The following is an 18,573-nucleotide window of genomic DNA, read 5'->3' on the forward strand; positions in this document are numbered from 1 at the left end:
AATCTTCCATCCTCCTCCCTCCACTGTACTCCAGAGGCCAGGTTTCAATGCAGGTTTCTCAGATTCGTTAGTGTTCCATGCTAAAACTGGCAGTAGCCCTCTGCTCTCCAACTACTCCTCCTCTCTTGCCACCCCAGCTCCATTCCCCAGCCAGAGGACCTGAGTGGACTCCCCAGCCTGCACATCCAAAATCTGTCCATACCTAACATCACACAGCTGCCCCTGTGCCACCACCAAGCTTAGGGCCATGCACCCTGACCTGCCCTTGAGAGGACAGGCATAAGGAAGAATCACATCTAGGCTCTGGAAGAAGGTTCAAGGTCACTAGTATAGGGAACTCTGGAGTCTAAATAGGGGCACTCTGAAGGGAGTTCTAGAAATGCCACACTCCTGTCTAGATGGCGTTCTGAGAGGACACATCCCCTGAATCTCTTGATGTCTTCATCCTATGAGAAAAGCAAGGCTAGGGGAAGGCAAGAGTCCTAAAAAGCCAGGGGCTTAGGACAGAAACCTCTTGTCCAGGTCTTGGCAAGAGCAGAATTTCCTAGGGGAAGTCCTGTTTTCCAGCTGGTAAACTTATAGACTGCTATGTGAGGCATGTCAAGGTGCAGGAAGGAAGCTGGCAGACGAGACCATCAGGCCTTTATTTGATACCAGCCTCCAAAGCTTCCATCACCTTCCCAGCCTCAAAGCCAGGGCGAAGTATGCTTCTCAATCCCTGCTCTTTTTAATAATAATATTTGATATTTAGTTAAGTATTTAAAATATATTAGGCCTGCACTGTCCAATATGGTAACTACCAGCCACCCAGGACGTGGGTGGTTGACTTAAGATACACTGTAAGCATAAAATACATATCAGATTCTCAAGACTTTATTTAAAAAAAAAAAGGAAAATACCTTATTAATAAATTTTATACTGATTATATGTTAGAATGCTATAGTTTTATAAAGTTAAATAAAATGTTATTAAAATTAATTTCTTCTTCCTTTTTTTTTTACATGTTTTAAATGTGGCTACTAAAAAAAAAATTTGTACCTTTGTGGCTTACAGATTTCCCTTAGGAACAACAGTGATTGGGTTCTAGAGACCTTTCAGAAAATCATGTTATGATTGGGGATCTTCTTCACTCTACTGGCTTCCAACCTGTTCCATCCCAAAAGGCTGATCTGAACTGTCTATACCGACTGGTCCCCTGGTTGTTTTGGCTTCTGGATGGGTTCACCCAATGGGGAGAGATGGGGAAGGGGATGTGGACTCCCTTGGCTCCCTGCCCAGGTAACACAACCTGGTAGTGTTCTCTCTGCTGCAGGGGCCTGGCTGGTGGCCCTCCCCACTAAGCTCTCTGTCTTCAAGGCTTTTTCTATTTATTTTTTTTAAGATTTTATTTATTTATTCATGAGAGACACAGAGAGAGAGGCAGAGACACAAGCAGAAGTAGGCTCCCTGCAGGGAGTCCAATGTGAGACTTGATCCCAGGACCCGAAGATCACACCCTGAGCAAAAGGTAGGTGCTCAACCACTGAGCCACCCAGGTGCACCTGTCTCCAAGTTTTGGTAACCACTCTCACCGTGGCACCTAAGGCTTCTCATTGCAATTCTCCAGGCTGCTGCACTATCCTTTGTGATTTCTCTATAGCCTGTCCGCATCTTTGTAAACAATCCCCTTACTAAACCCTCCCAGATTATCCAATTTGAATGTGCCATGTATTTCCTCATACAAGATTCTTTTGTGGACTGCTCCAAGAAACCAAATACCATGTAACACATTGTCCCATAGGAAAACTCATTCCAAGGAGCAAGTCAGCTTGCCAGGAACTTACCCACTCCTAATGCTGCCCCAACAGGAAGAGGGGCTCTCACCCTCTTGTGTTGAGTAGGTGGGGATGAACTGCCTCAAACTCCCAGTCCAAGGCTCCAACAGTTCCAGGGCACCAGATGGGAAGGCTCCAAAGTGTCCAGCACAAGTACCAGGAATCATGCATGGTTAAGGGAAGCAGCTGGATCCCTTCAGTTATCATATTCATTCACTAGGACTGAGCTCAACGAAGGGTTTAAAAGGCAGGGTTGGCTTGAGCAATATGCATGCCTATGTGCATAAAAATAATAATGCATTCATCATGTACTTATTGAGTGACTTAGGGCACCAGGCATTGTACTTAGAGGACATTATGTCCATATCACTTTAATCCTCAAGACAATCAAGAAATATTTACACGTTTCCTGGTTGATATATATAGATACATGTATTGCTTCATATGTGATATACACATATATAAAATATCAAGCAATCAGCAATCAAACTTTGAGCTTAAAGGTACAACTAGGTCACAGCTCAGCTCTGTCCACAAACTGAAATCCAGAGTTCAGTGGCTTACTTGTGAAGGTATATCAGAAAGCTGTGGTGGAAAATGGTGGCTCTCATGCCAGATTCTCAGGCTCTCCATCTGACCGATGGGCTAGCCCTCTTCAGGGCATGAGCCATTTGATATTTTCTAGTTGAGAATTAAGCACAGCTGCAAGAGCACTAAAAGATACATGTATGTCCATGAAGAAACAGTCCAAGCAATGAACTCATCACATTAACAAATAAAACAAATCTGTTCTAAAAAGGAACAGAACCCACGGGATTCTGTTGTGCCCACTCTGGGAAGAGCGACACTGACAAAGGTACCTTTGAGAGTCTCCGTGACAAAGAATGCCATTTTTGGCAGGCTGGAGAAAGCAAACCAAGATGGCCCCAGGACAACAGACACATTTATGAAGGAGAAGAATGGGCAAAGCAAATGTGGCTGTCACAGTCTAATTTCAGCTGAGTCTGTAGGGAAAGGGTAGTTTCACTGGTCTCAGATGGCTCACGAGGATGTCACAGGCCTTCAGGAGGGGCCATGGATGGACAAGCTTCAGGATCTGGCCGTTGTCTCTCCCTTCAGACTCTATTGTCCATTTCACATCCCCTGTCAAGTCTTAGGGACCTGAGGGGATTTCTCTTGCCCCCATGCCTGATCTCGTATCTCTCTCATAAATGAATGGTAAGCTCTCTGGAAGGGAGAAACCACCTTTTTGTCCTGTCTTCTAACTGGCCCCCTCATTCAACACCAAACACTGATCAACACCGTGTTCTCCTGAGCTCTGATGCTCTGAATGTGTCAGAAAGAATGAAGCCCTGAAATGTGATCCCCCCTTGGGCTCTCTTCCCTGGTCTCATGGTTTGTGCAATGGTGGTATTACCAGAACACTTGCGAATCCTGTTAGTGCTCCCTGGAGGCTCCCGCATTTGAGCCAAATAGTGACTCATGGATGATCAGTTTCATGGTGCTGAACCCGAATCCCATGACAGCATCATACCTCATCGGCTTTGACGTTCTCCTCTGTAACTGGATCTTTAACAGAATCAAGTTTCTCTTGTAGTCACTCTGAAGCAATATTGGCAGCACTGGGTGATTCGCCTATGAAGGCCATTAATTTATAATCTGGGTGTTTGTCCTGAAACCAAGAGATGAAACAGCCTTATGGATAGTGACATGCTGTAGTTAGAAATCCTAGGAAAGTCTGATTGTATACTCATTTCTTTTTACAATTGGATTCCTTTTACGAGCAAGAAATTGAACGCTTTCCACCCCTGTCATAAGTGTTATATATGTTTGATTTTATCTTACCTTTATGAGAAGAAATTAAATTAATATTTCAGAAGGAAGTTTATATGAGTTTTATGGATTCATTCTACAATTTTTTGGTTTTGAGTTCAATACTAGCCCAATAATACTGACATTAAGAGAAAACCAACAACAGGGATGCCTGGGTGGCTCAGTAGTTGAGGTTGTCCCGAGGTCCTGGGATTGAGTCCCACTGGGATTGCTTCTCCCTCTGTCTTTGTCTCTGCCTCTCTGTCTGTCTGTCTGTCTCTCTCTCTCTCTCTCTCTCTCTGTGTCTCTCACAAATAAATGAAAACTTTAAAAGGAAAAGACAGACCAATCATAGAATTATAATCATTAGTATTTAGTATTTAAAAGTCCTTGTTCTAAGGACTGCACACCTAGTATCTTGATTAATCCTCACAATAATCTTATAAAAGAGGACACTATTATGCCATTTTATTAGTAAGGAAACTGGAACTTTAGGAGGCTGGGGTAAATATTCGAGGTCACCTGGCTGATTGTGGTAAAGTCAGGATTCATGTCAGGTCTCTGATGTCAGAACCCTGTTGTTAACCTCTTAACAAAATTGGAGAGGGAAATGAGGTTTGATTTAAATTCCCCTTTTTTGGCTTATGTTTTTTCCCCATTTTTTATTTCTGCAATATTTGGAAGGCGGAGAAGCACAACTGACATCTCGAAGCAATATATTACTTGTTTTAGTCAGATGCAGTTGACCTCAAAAAAAAAAGGGTAAGTTTTTATTTGAAGCTTTATTTGTTAAATCATAGATTATCTCTGAAGAGAAAGATTATGATGCCAAAAAAGAAAAAAAGAAAGATAACACCTAATATTCAGCCCAACATAAGCAATGTTGAAATCTCTGGGATTACATAAGAGCTCCCACATAAGTGACATAAGTAAAAAGGTGGTGGTGGTAGTGGGGGGGGGGGGTGTTTCTGTGTGTGTGTGTGTGTGTGTGTGAGAGAGAGAGAGAGAGAGAGAGAAAGGTAAAAGAGTAAGAGGAAGTAGCAAAGAAACAGAGGTACAGAAGTGTCATCATTTGTATTTTTGAGAGTTGAGTCTATAGAAGCTGATTGCCCATTCAGGCAAGTTCACAGTGACATAAGTGTGAGCTAGTGTTTAAATGATGGATATGTGTGTGTGTGTGTGTGTGTGTGTGTGTGTGTGTGTTTGCATGATTTGGGGACGGAGTCAGATGAAATGGAATATCATTCTATTATGAGGAGGCTACTCTGAATCTCTCAGATTTCTTCTAGTTTATAATTTTCAGAAGGGTTGGAAGTCTTCCCCTGCCAGTTGGATGAACCTGGTCACGCATTTATTCATTAATGTAAAAGTTCATTCATTTATTCTTCCATTAAATATTTACTCATATTATCCACATTTGAGAGAGTCTGGGGGCACCTGGGTGGCTCAGTCAGTTAAGTGTCTGTCTTCAGCTTAGGTCATCATAACAGGTTCCTGGGGTCAAGCCCCATATTGGGCTTCCTGCTTCTCCCTCTCCCTCTGCCTGCTACTCCCCCTGCTTGTGCTCTCTCTCTCTCTCTCTCTCTCTCTCTGTGTCAAATAAATAAATAAAATCTTTTTTAAAAAGAGAGTCTGAAATTACATACCATGTAAGTTGTAACACAGTATATATATATATTTTCCCAATTTTGTAGGAAAAATAGTAATAAAATTCAATATAATATTCTATAATAGATTACATATCATATGATATTATATACCTTGCCAACAATATACATATATAGTATTTATTTTCATCTTACACACATGTATTAATAGTGAAATTATAAGTGATTTTAATTTTGTCTTTGTATTTTTTGGTTCTTCTAAATTTTCTACAATAAATATGTACTCCTTATATGCTTAGAAAATAGAATAAAATTTTTTAAGGACACAGCCTATAAGTAAATTGCCCTACTTCCTCATTTCCCAAATGGAAAGCCAAGTTGCCAAATTGGATAGTATCCATGATGCTGAAGTTCAGTCTATGTTAACTTGTTCAAAACCTCTTTCTCCTCAAAATTCTGTATTTCCAGGATGCCTGGATGGCTCAGCAGTTGAGCGTCAGCCTTCAGCTCAGGACATGGTCCTGGTCCCAGGATCAAGCCCCACATCGGGTTCCCCAGAGGGAGCCTGCTTCTCCCTCTGCCTGTGTCTCTGCCTCTCTGTGTGTGTATCTCTCATGAATAAATAAATAAAATATTCAAAAATTCCGTAGTTCCTCTTGGCAAACACCTTCAGAGCAAGTGGAGGAATGGACTCTGAGTTTCCCTACACACACACTCTCTCTCATACTGGAGCATAGGAAAGGTATTACACTGAGTGACTCAGTTTGACAGCTATGACTTCCCAGTGCCCACTGTGGAAATGTGGCCTCTGAGAATGAGAGCAGCCTGCTCTGTCCACACCACTCATGCACCACTACTCACATCACATAAATGAGCGAAGCCTGCCTTGCTGAACACTGAGGATACAGCAGACTAAGTCAATGTCACCCAGCGCATATAATCCTTCCCTTGAAAAAGAAACTCTGCTCAGAATCCTAAACCACAGGCGATCGGTGTTGGTTTCCAGAGGATTTGGGCCACCAGAGAGTACTGGAATGAAGGAAAGGGTGAAGAGGTTATTACTAACTGGGCAGTGTATTTTCTAAAGCTGCACAAAAAGCTTTCTAAAGCTGGACAAAAATCTCTCCAGGTGGTCATGGATGTCACAGAGGCAGGGCTGACTCTTCCGGGTGGGGTGAGTCAACTGGTGTATGTCCAGAATGTGCCAAGACAGCTGCCATCCTAAGTGCCGGACAGCATAGAGAACCATGTGCCAGCTGCTAGGACTAGCAGGGTGTCCCTCAGCTGCACAATTAGCACTATTAGGTTGGTTCCTTTTGTTAAAACTGTTGGGAAATTTACTAATCTTTTAATAATCTTTAATAAGCTTTCGGTATGTTGCAAGTATCAAAAAAACAACACGTGTCCACTCAGGCCAACGTGTGAGCCGAGGTCCAAAGGATACACAACTATAAGGAATGATCTTAGCCTCTCCAAGAACTTAGCAGAAGTAAGACTAAAGAACACAAAAGGATCCAAAAATACTATGAGAGAGAGTATCTAAATAAATATATATGTAATGAGTGAATTTGCCCCCACAACCCTTGAGTATAAGAGATATACCAATCTCTTAGATGTCCAGAGCAAATAAATCTGGTTCTAGGTTCCTACCTATGTGACTAGCAGAACATCTGATGTCTGTACTTGTGGGCTTTCTCCTCTCCTCCATCACACGAGAGGAGAATCCCTCATTATCTTGGCCCTTAGTCTATGGGAGACTAGCTTCTCTCACTTCTTCTGCTTATAATCCTGCTACTGAGCAGTCCAACCATTATCATGAGTCAGTCATAAGCACACACTGGATAAGCAGAAAAAATACAACAGTTTTTGAGATGTAGACTTCAGCCTCAGACTGGGCAATGGAAGATTCTCTCTTTCTCCTTCCAAGGCTTCAGTGCTGGAGATCAGTCCCCAGGCAGCCACTAGACATTCTCTCGGAGGCCATGACCCCTCCAGGGCTATGTGGGCTGGGCATAGGTCTTTGATATGCCCACCCAAAGTGAAACAAGGCAAAAAATATCTCAGTAGATTGTACCCAGATGTTTATGAATATGCAGTAACCGGATGACAGTACCTTGCAAAGCACAAGGTCTTACTTAAGAAGACAAGTGATTTCCCCACTCACTGCCAGACCAAACTGAGGAGAATTGATGATAGCTTTTTCCAAAGTCACTCTAAACTACCCTAGTCATATCACACGCTTGGCTGGAAAGCCCAGACTGGCCAGGACTACACCCCAGAAGGAGCTTTGAACCTCCCCTTGGCTAATGGGAAATGCCTCTGGGTCAGCAAGACCTTGTTGAGGGCCAGAGTGTACATTTGCAGGTTGTAGCCATTCTCTCTCTCTCTCTCTCACTCTCTCTAGATCTCATGCATGCTCTCTCTTTACTTCAATAATCTTTCTTCATTGGATCTTTCTTCTAAAGACAGGAATGGCATCCCATTGTGCTTTCAGGCCATCCCAAAACCCTCCAATGCTTTGCTCTCTGGGATTCTTTTCTTTCAAGTCCTTGGTTGCTTGTATTCTTTTATCCAAGCCATGATCTCTCTGGCAGATCTTCTGCATCCATCCTCCCAGGAAATAGGACCGTGGTGGTGAGTCTAGCTTCAGATAGACCTGGTACTGAGAGCAATTCTACTTCTAATACTTACTAGCTGTCAGACAGTGGACAATTTCTTAACCTCTTAGGGGCTACTTCCTGAAGTATACAATGCTAATTCTTTCCTCTAATGTGGTTGTGAGCACTGAAAGAGGCACTGGATGAGATTCTCATATGTTTCCCCTCCCTAACTGAGCAAAGGGATATTACAGGAAATGCTCCCTTATGTCTGGGTGCAGGGTTATGACAAGGGAATTTACTGCATCTTACACATTCTTATTACAAACTGTTGGGACAGAGAAAAGCTATATTGGGGGAAACTATTTGACTTTCCTCTCCCCTCACAGCTTCTTCTCAGGCAAGCTCAGCATTTTTTAAATATAGTTTTTTGATGATACTTTGCTAGTTACTTCATATTTGTAGGTTTCAAGATTCAGTCTTTCGGACGTTACCACCACTTGCAAGAAATGGTTTAGCAATGTGTGTAGTCTCCTGCCATCACTTAGGGGTAAGTGGTTAGTTTTCCTGAAATACATGGTGGTCGGCCAACATAGGGTTCTTCCTCACAGATGAGACGACTCAGTAACTCCTACTTCTGGGCAAAGAGAGAAGTCTTTAAGGATATCATACCATTGGATAATTCCATTCAGTTCAGTCTAGTGTTGTGTAGGGAAATCATTTGTCTCCTATCTCTGGGCAAAGAAAAGTCTTCAAGGATATCATATCTTCCTCTGTCCCTTTGAAAGGAGAATAAGTAGAAGACTTCTGCAAAGTAGGGCTGGTGACCTCAGTTACTGAGTCTAATGACAGAGATGCTGCACAGGTGTCTGGTTGATTTCACAGGGCCGCAAAGGCTTTGCAGCTCCTCCCATTGAAGGTGGCATCTGTTTCCCTACCTTTCCAGTATGGGCTGTCATGTGACATTGTAGAATTCATATTGTATGAAATCTGGAGCCTTGGTACAAAGAGAGATTGTAGCTTCGGTTCTTGCCATTTTGGAATGGTACCTTGAGGCTGCCACGTCAGGAAGCTAGCCTAGCCTCTTGGAGGGTGAGAGATCACATTTTAGAGAACCCAGGTACTCAGGTCAAGAGCCTGTATCACCCACCAGTCATGTGAGTGAGATCATGTTGGACCCTCTGGCCCACCTGACCCCTAGATGAATATAGCTGCTCAAGTGACCTTGCAATAAACCATCAAAGGAACTGTTTGCCAACTACAGTAGCTTGAAAAATAATATCTTATTACTATCTTAAACCACTAAGTTTGTGGGTGGTTTGTGCATAAGAAAGGCCAACAGAAAGTATCCAAGAAGAGCATTTTCCATAAGAATCCAATTCTTCAACCTCAATCCCCACGTATTAAGAATAAAGGCAAAGCAAGTTTCAGGTATAAGTAGATGAGGCCTCTGTCCACAGAATGGGATTTGGAGTCACAAATAAAACCTGCCCCTAATTAATAGGACTAACCTGCCCTCATACCTTAGCTGGCAACTCTCAAATCTTTTAAGTTCAGCATTGTGTTTCTTAAGAAAGTTCCTGTTGAAATACAAATATGTCAACAACAATTATTACACTAAAGTGACAAGAACAGTGTGCAGTCTATCAGGGAAGAAATATGTAAGCTATTTGTACCTTTGTCAGGGAACTGAAAGAGCAATGGAAATTTGCAGAAAAGGAAAGTATTTGTGACTGGGAAAACTGGGAATGATTCATAGAAAAATGATATTTGATCAAAGATGTTTAAGGACAGGTAAGATTTAGAAGGACAGAGATAACCCATATAGGGTGTCTATCCAAAGAAAATGAAATTTGGATCTCAAAGACATATCTGCACCCCTGTATCCACTGCAGCCTTATTCAAAATAGCCAAGATATGGAAACAGCCTAAGGGTCAATCAGTGAATGAATGGATAAAGAAAATGTGGTGTACATATATAGTGGAATACTATTTAGCCATGAAAAAGGAGATCCTGCCATTTGCAACATGGATGGACCCTTGAGCCATTATGCTAGGTGAGATAAGTCAGACAGAGAAAGACAAATACCGTGTGCTAGCACTTGTATGTTCAGCTAAAAAAGCTGAACTCATGGCAACAGAGAGGAGAGTAGTGATTGTCAGGGGCTGCGTGGGGGAATGAGGAGATGTTGGTCAAAACATGCAAATTTTCAGTTATAAGATGATTAAGTTCTGGGATCCAATGTACAGCATGGTGACTGGAGTTAATTAACCATATGGCATTGTATATTTGGAAGTTGCTAAAAGAGGACATCTTAAATATGCTCACCACAAAAAAAGAAATAGTAATTAACTGAAGCAATGGAGGTGTTCGTTAACTCTATAGTGGTAATCATTTCACAATATGTTGAGTGCATCAATCAACATGGTGTACACCTTAAATTACGCAATACTATAGGTCAATTACATCTCAATAAATCAAGAAAAAAGAGATAAACCATGTGAGCTTATAAATTAAATATATAAATTAAACATATATGCAATAATGTGAATATGTATGCAATTTTATATATAATTATATTTTTATATAATCATGTATAATATATTGTATGCATTAATAATATATGATATATTATGTACAAATATGTAGCATATATTATATATACATATATTATACATACATGTATCAAGTGTATAATAATATATGTTCATGTAATTATATGCATATACTGTGTATAAGAGTGTGTGCATATAATTAATAGTGTCTATAATTACATACATGTGAACATATTTTTTTAAGATTTTATTTATTTAATTTTTTTTTTAATTTTTTTTTATTTATTTATGATAGTCACAGAGAGAGAGAGGCAGAGACATAGGCCGAGGGAGAAGCAGGCTCCATGCACCGGGAGCCCGACGTGGGACTCGATCCCGGGTCTCCAGGATCGCGCCCTGGGCCAAAGGCAGGCGCCAAACCGCTGCGCCACCCAGGGATCCCAGATTTTATTTATTTATTCATGAGAGACACAGAGAGAGAGGCAGAGACACAGGCAGAGGGAGAAGCAGGCTCCACGTAGGGAGCCCAATGCTGGACTTGATCCCGGATCCCAGGATCATGCCCTGAGCCAAAGGCAGATGCTCAACCTCTGAGCCACCCAGGCGTCCCAATATATGAACATATTGGTAATATGACATACTATATACATATATGTAATATATTATATATGCATATATAACATATATGCATGCATATATAACAATGTAACTAATATACATGTATGTAATATATTACATATAATAATATGACACATCACATACATATATGTAGTATAGCATGTTATGTGCATGTTATATATTGCATATATTATATGATATAACATATATGTGATATAACACATTGCATGCATATGTGTAATATATTAAATATATTATAATGATATATGACATTTATGTACATATATGTAATATATTACATATACATGCATATGTGTGCATACATACATAACATAACGTATGCGTGAATAATATATAATTATATGCATTTGCTGTGGCAGATAAGTGTGTGTGTGTGTGTGTGTGTGTGTGTACACTTACACACAGCAATGGCCAGAGATAAGGCGTCTTAGACAATTTCACTGACAGGGAGAGACGAGCGTTGGTTGCCTCGGAGGAGGCAGGCCCGCTGCGGAGCCCAGAGAGCAGGGCAAGAGGCGCGGGAGGAAGGCGCGGGGCAGGAGCAGGTGGCGTGGGAAGGAGGGCCGCGTAGAAGCCGCCGCGCCGCACGCGCGAGCCGAGCCTGGGCCCGGGCAAGCCCTCAATCCGCCGCCGTGTCCCGAGGCTCGCGGGAGGCGGCAGGAGCTCCTCAGAGCGCACGCGCAGCTGCCCGGCCCGCCCCGGCCCGCCCCGGCCCGCCCCGGCCCGCCAGGCCCGCCCACGAGCTGCTCCGCTGCCTCTGGTTTTCCCTGCGCCTGGCGCTCCCCAGGTCTGCTGCCCGCCGGTGCTGGCTGTTAGGGCGCTGTCGTCTCGTCCTCTGCACCCGCTCACCACAACATAAAGAAGCAGCTGGGCTATTACCCCTAATTCAGATGCTGTCTAGATGAGGAAATACACACACGTAGTTGGCAAAACTAGAGTGGCCATTTTTTATTTGTGAGAAAATTCTGAAGCTTTTTATCTCATACCAGCCCTCCCACAACTAAGGGTCGTTTTATGATGGCATCCACTATAGCACATTCATTTAGTTACGTCTCCTTGTTATTCCTCAATTCCCCCTGGCTGTGACAGTTTCCCAGACTTTTCTGTTTTGATGACCTTGACAGAGGAGTGCTGCTCAGGAGTGCTTTGTCCAATGTTTCTCAGTTGGGATTTGTCTGATGCTTCCTTCATGACTAGTCTGGGGTCATGGAATTTTGGAAGAAAGACCATAGAATAAAGAACCATTTCATCATATTATATCAAACACTATCAACCCAATTGCCTGACTATTGATGTTGACCTTGATCACCTACCTGGTGGAGGTAGAGATTTTCAAGTTTCTCCATTGTAAAGATTTCCCCCCACTGCCTCCCCTTTCCATACTATCCCCTTGGAAGGAAATCACCATCTGCAGCCCCACACTTAAGAAGTAAGAAATTATGCTCCTCCTCCTGGATTATCTGCATAAATTACTTGGAATGCTTCAGTACATGAAATTTATCTCTTCTTATTTTTTTCTCAATCATTTATTATATCAGTTTTTTCTCAATCATTTATTATATCATGGATATTTATTTTTTGTTCTGGATTATAATGCTATATTATTTTTTTAATATTCCAATGTTTCCAGCTTTGGCCATCAGGAGCTCTTTCAGTTGGCTCCTGTGTCCCTTTGACATACTCCCATTATTATGTTGTTTTGTTTTGTTTGAGTGTTTCCCTACTTTCTGCCACAGCAAGATGCTCCTGGCCAATCTTATGCATTTCAATACCCCGGTCCTAAAACCAACTATTAATCCAAGGAGCCCTACTTCTTTTTATTGGAGAATGGCGTTTGAAATCAAGATTTGGACATTGGGTGTGCTTGGGAGTACTAAAATCATATTTGCTTTTCATTTGAAAAAACCCTGAGTGTATGATTGCCTTGAGATATTAGCCAGTAATAGCATACATATATATAATATATAAATATATAAATATACTGGGAATTTGTGTCCCCATTTTTTGAACCTATGCATAACAAAAGAAAATATTTGGCAACCTCTACCTAGAAAACTGTCATTAATGAGACTCAGATCTACAAACCCTAGTCTCTATGATTCTTAGTATGATTTCATATTCTTGAGATAGACTATCTGTTGCTCCAGAGCTGAGCGTCTCAGCCCAGGGTGGTAAGACCTGACTTCCATGTGTCAGGGGCAGGTCTCAAGAAGCTGGTACTGTGAACTGGGCAGCCTCCCCAGGAGATGTCCCCTGAAGACAGACATAAGTGCAGTCTGGTCAGACAGGGAGAGGCAAGAGAACACCAGGGGTGCTGGGTGGGTGGAGCAGAGCCAACTCTGACACCAAGAAGGCCAACTTGCTCTGATTCCTTCCTGGCCTCAGGCCTCATTCCACCATCATCTTCAGCCATCTCCTGGATATGCTTCCCCCTTCTCCAGGAACATCAAGGGAGAGACTGGGGATTGGCTACTGCCTGCCTCTCTGGCAGGAGAACAAGAAAGAAACTCTACACACCCAAAGCCCTCTCTAGGCTGGGACAATAGCTTGTATATATGTAAACACAGAAACACAAAACATTACAGAACTGTCAGGAGGGCTGGCAGGGGGATGGGCCTATTCCCTTGCACCCCCACCCCTCCTTCCCTCCAGGAGCTTGGTGCATAATCTCATTTGTCTTTTAAGCAGTCAGTAGGAGAAAGGTGAGTGCTGGGCCTCTGTTTCTCCTTTTAAAAAATGTACTCAGAGAACCTGGCTGGTTCAGTCAGTAGAGTATGTGTCTCTTGATCCCAGGGTCATGAGTTCAAGCCCCACATTGGGCATAGAGCTTATTAAAAATGATAGATAGATAGATAGATAGATAGATAGATAGATAGATAGATAGATGATAGATAGATAAAAAATACACTGAAAAACAAAGTGCCTTACTCTCACAGAGAACCTACCTAGAAACCCCATCGCTATATAAATACAGCAAACTGGAATTGCTGACTAGTGCAGGAATTTGACTTTGGTTTTTTAGGTCAAACTGGAAATCCACTGGGATATTGGCAGTGATTTTGGCGGAGGCCATGCTAACTAATTGAGCAGGAGGTAGAGATCCAGAACATTTTGTTCTATGTAAGACAGGATTGGCTTACCCCAAAGAGCAGCCCTCTGCCTAACAAGTGACCTAGACTTTTTCAACTTTCCTAAAAAGGGGGGGGGGGGGAGGGGGGAGCATTACTTTTAACATCTGGAAATTGTAAGGTGTCACAACCTGAGATGTCACTCCAGGTCTGTGAAGAAGTACTCATGACTAGTTGACTATCTGGGCCCTGACCTGGAGCGGCCAGATGGAAGCTAGAACCTGCCTTCCACTTTTTCCTCTCACTGAGAAGCTCTTGGGTCTACATGGCTTGCTTCTTAGCAGTTAGAATTTCAGCTGAGAAGACTCCCTGAGGCAGCTGCCCCACCCCAGCTGTTCCTGTCCTGATCAGACACTGTCCTCACAGAACACTCACTCCCCACAGCCTGGCCGGGAAAACAAATGCTTGTCTGTCAGTGAATCCACAAGACTTCAGTTTGGGGTTAAAAGCATAGAAAATCACAGTATCAGTTATCAGTGTTGTAGCTCTAATGTTACCCTAGTCAAATCACTGCTGATTAAAACCAGCCCTGTTAATAAACCACAGGCTTTATTTCCCCTCAAATGTCTACAACCACTTTCTTCAACCCCTATTAAAAAGCAAAACCCAAAGAAAAACACAGCTTCAGAGCCCAAGTGCTGCTTATTCCCCGGAGAAAAAGAAGGGAGTACAAAAGAATAGTGCTTTTTTTTCTCACCTTTCCCCCACTTAGTGGAGTCCAACCTTTTTCATAAGAAAAGAGAGAAATCCGTAAAAGGTGGGTGAGCATTATCAGTGGTCTGCAATATTGGATCAGCTGCAAACAGTCCCCCTCCGCCTCCTAAATGAGGGCATTTGCCAGCAATTCCCTGAGTCTGACTCACATCCTTACCTCCTTCTCTTGCTTTTCCCCTTAAGGGACTGATTTTTCCTCCCATCTAAGCCAAAAAGAATTTCTCTGGATTAAGGAGACTGATGAAAGCATTTTTAAGATTCGAGTTCAGGTTTGCAAGCTCCATAAAACCAATGTATCCCGGTGCCTGCCTTGTCTTCCGACCCCACCCCCCCTAGTTTTCCTCCTTCATTTGCTCTACAGAAACTAGCCCAAGACCTTCTCCAGATGGGGTCTCCGGCCCCCTGGCAGCTTCCCCTGCAGAGCTGCCTGCCCTCCGCCACTTCCACTCTGCAGGGCCTGGATGCAGGATGTAACCTCTCTCGAAAATCTTAGGGTGGGAGGAGAGGCAGGGTGGGGGGGACTTACAGGACATCTTTCATGTTGATGCCATCTGTTTTTCAAGTAAAGACTGGTTTGACCATGTGCTGGGATGCTCGGAGGGGAACATGTTTCAAGCCTGGAGGGGAAAGTCTTGACAATTCATTCCAGGGAAAACTGGAACCTTCCGCAAATAACCAATAGGACGTAGAAAGGAGGGGGCAGTGTCTTCCCAGAGCCATGAAGGTAATGGTCTTTGTTTTTTATCATTCCCACACTTGTGCCACTGATATACTACTTTCCCTGGCTTCCCCAGTTAATGGTAGCTTTACCAACTTTACCTTAAATTCCAGGAAACTTGAACTTACCACATGTCAGCAAGCATTTGCTGAGGTGACCTCACCAATTGCTAAACTCCAGTTCAATTAAATGGTTCTTGGAAAGCAAGGGGCCTTGGTTTAAAATCAATCAATCAATCAATGTCTGATCGCCACCCCCACATCCCCCTGCCAGCCCCATGACTGTTCCAAGGTTGGGGAATGAGATCTAATTACTCTGTGGAGCTACAACCCCACCCCCAGACAACTGTTTGGCTTCGTTGTCATACCAAGAGTCCCCCTGGCTTCTGGGCAAAGCATTGTGCTGAAACAGTAAAAACCATCTACCACCATATGCCTCACTCTAACGTTTTCCTTCTCTTTTCATATCCAATCACATCACCATCTACAGGATAATTGTTTTCAGATGATGAGAATGTACTAAATGGTGCGCTAATGAGCAGAGTGGTGTGTGTGTCCATGTGTGTTTTATGATCAGCTCTTTGTAAGGGGGCATGACAAATGTCATCTCAAGGTGTGATGCCCTGAAGAGACTGACTGACATGGAACAACAAAGCAGTGTGATGAATCATGGGCTAGAATTGGACCTCTACTAGAGGAGAGATGAACTCTTTTGTCTAGGTGAGTGGAATTTTTAAAATGTGAGTCCCCAAGCACCTGGGTGGCTTAGTGGTTGAGTGTCTGCCTTTGGCTCAAGGCGTGATCCCGGGCTCCTGGGATTGAGTCCCGCATCAGGCTCCTTGCAGAGAGCCTGCTTCTCCCTCTGTCTATGTCTCTGCCTCTGTGTGTGTGTGTCTTTCATGAGTAAATAAGTAAACTCTTTAAGATAAAAATAAAATGTGAGTCCCCTATTTTTTTCAGTGTGTGTGCTCTAAGAATTTTAAAATTTATGACATTAATGATAACTACTGTTTTCATTTTAAATATGATGTTTTTTAGCACCGATAATCACCAAAATATCATCTCATTGGTGTTTCTCCAGAAAACTAAGAAAACTAATATACTTGGGCCAGGAACTGCTTTCTCAAAAGTTATAACATTTCACCTTGATGATAGTCTCAAGAGGTAGGTATTATAAGTCCAATGAGGTTGTGTCACTTGCCCAAGATCATTCTTTTTCAACACCATCGTTGTCCTTATCATTACCATGCCTACTTCTTATTTGGCACCAACTTAAGGCAAGGAGCTGTATGAAGTATTTTATAAGCATAATTTCTATTCCAGTAGGTATTTTGGGGGTGCAGTTGGGTGGCTCAATCAGTTAAGTGTCCAACTCTTGATTTCAGCTCAGGTCATGATCTCAGGGTTGTGGGATGAAGTCTCAGGTTGGGCTCAGCACTCAGAGGGGAGCCTGCTTGGGATTCTCTCTCTCTCTCTCTTCCCCTGCTCCTCCCTCCTCTAAAATAAATAAATAAATCATTTTTTTTAAAAAGTAGGCATTTTGGCTATCAATTCATAAGTGAGAAGTGAAGTTTCAGAGATTCATCAACTAGCCCCCAGCGATGCAGTTAATAAGTGGCAGACTTGAGATTCATATCCATATAATGACCTTTGAAGCTTATAGTATATTGGTCTTAAAACATGTCCATAAATGCTTCGATACTTCTCTCACTAAAGGTGGGCGCTAATTTTTCTCCCCTTAAAAGTAGGTTGTACTTAATGACTCACTTCTAATAAAGAGAACATGGTCAAAGGAAAGTGCATGACTTCCAATATTAGATCAAGCCATTGTGGCTTCCTACTTGCTGTCCATCTCTTCCCAGTTCACTCTGGGGAAGCTAGCTGCCACATCATGAGGATCCTTGAGCAGCCCTGTGGAGAAGCTCATGTGACACGGAGCAGAGAATTCCTGCAACAGCCCTGTGACAGAGCCATGTTGGAAGCAGATCTTCCAGGCCCAGGCAAGCCTTCAGATGACCACAGCCCCAGCTGACCTTGTGACTGCAGCTTCATGAGATACCCCGAGCAAGACCATCTAGGCCAGCCACCCTGAATTCTGATCCACAGAAACTTCACAACAACTATGTGTTGTTTTAACCTGCTAAATCATTATGTAAAATTAGATCACTGATGTATGTGTTTCTCTCCTAAATCATGTGGCCTCAAAAGCAACTCCATTTTCCCTTGTGTGTCCAATGGCATACAAAAGTAAGTCACATGGGGCGTAAAAGCCCACTTCCATTTCTCTATGGTCTCAACAGATTTAAAAGCATGTACCAAGTCCCTGATGGTCACCATGCCTGTACCTAGAAATATAAGGAGCTGAAGTTGACTATCTTTGATTGAACCCAGTTTCCCAGGGCCCAGACCAAAGACACAAAGTAGTGTTGACTTTTTGAGTGGGAGTTTCAACCTTCCAGAATTTCCAAACAATAAAATAGAAGGTTTCATTCCACTAGGCCTTGGATATTATGACGAGACCCTTTGTACTGGGCTGCTACCACTTGACCAGGAGGCTTGAAGACTGACCACTGAAATCTCTCAAAGGCATTTGCAGTTGGTGGAACACTTTCCCCAGATGAAACAAATGACCCTGACATGTCTCTCAAACTCCCCCTGAAGCTTGAGGAAATTTGGGGAGATTCAGACATCCCCACACTCAAGATTGGGTGTCTCAGTGCTACCTCTGCTCCTTGGGGACTTGGCCCAGCCTTGGTAAAAAATACTAAAATAGCCTGAGAAATGTACACGCTGCAAGTGAACTTGCTACCATAGATGGAATCCAATATGACACAGCCAAAAAAGTTCAAAGAGCCTGGACAAGTTCCCAAATTTTATCAGAATTTCTGAGACATCCAAATTCATTCTTCCTGTGACTGCTTTTCCAGCGCTTAGAAGTTCTTGCACGGAAGATTAAAAATGTGGAGGTTTTGCCTCTTTATAGAACTGC

The 18,573-nt window shown here is 42.8% G+C and overlaps 1 long non-coding RNA gene across 1 annotated transcript; it reads right to left on the reverse strand.

Moving 5' to 3' along the window:
• Window positions 1-1,831: 1,831 nt before the first annotated feature.
• On the reverse strand, window positions 1,832-11,659 carry LOC106559315. Its single transcript, XR_005353146.1, has 3 exons — window positions 11,425-11,659; window positions 3,349-3,486; window positions 1,832-2,089 (listed from the first exon to the last, which is right to left on the reverse strand). It is a non-coding gene; the product is annotated as an uncharacterized LOC106559315 (long non-coding RNA).
• Window positions 11,660-18,573: the final 6,914 nt, after the last annotated feature.

This window comes from Canis lupus, chromosome 1 (genome assembly GCF_011100685.1).
Source record: "Canis lupus familiaris isolate Mischka breed German Shepherd chromosome 1, alternate assembly UU_Cfam_GSD_1.0, whole genome shotgun sequence".
NCBI lineage: Eukaryota > Metazoa > Chordata > Mammalia > Carnivora > Canidae > Canis > Canis lupus.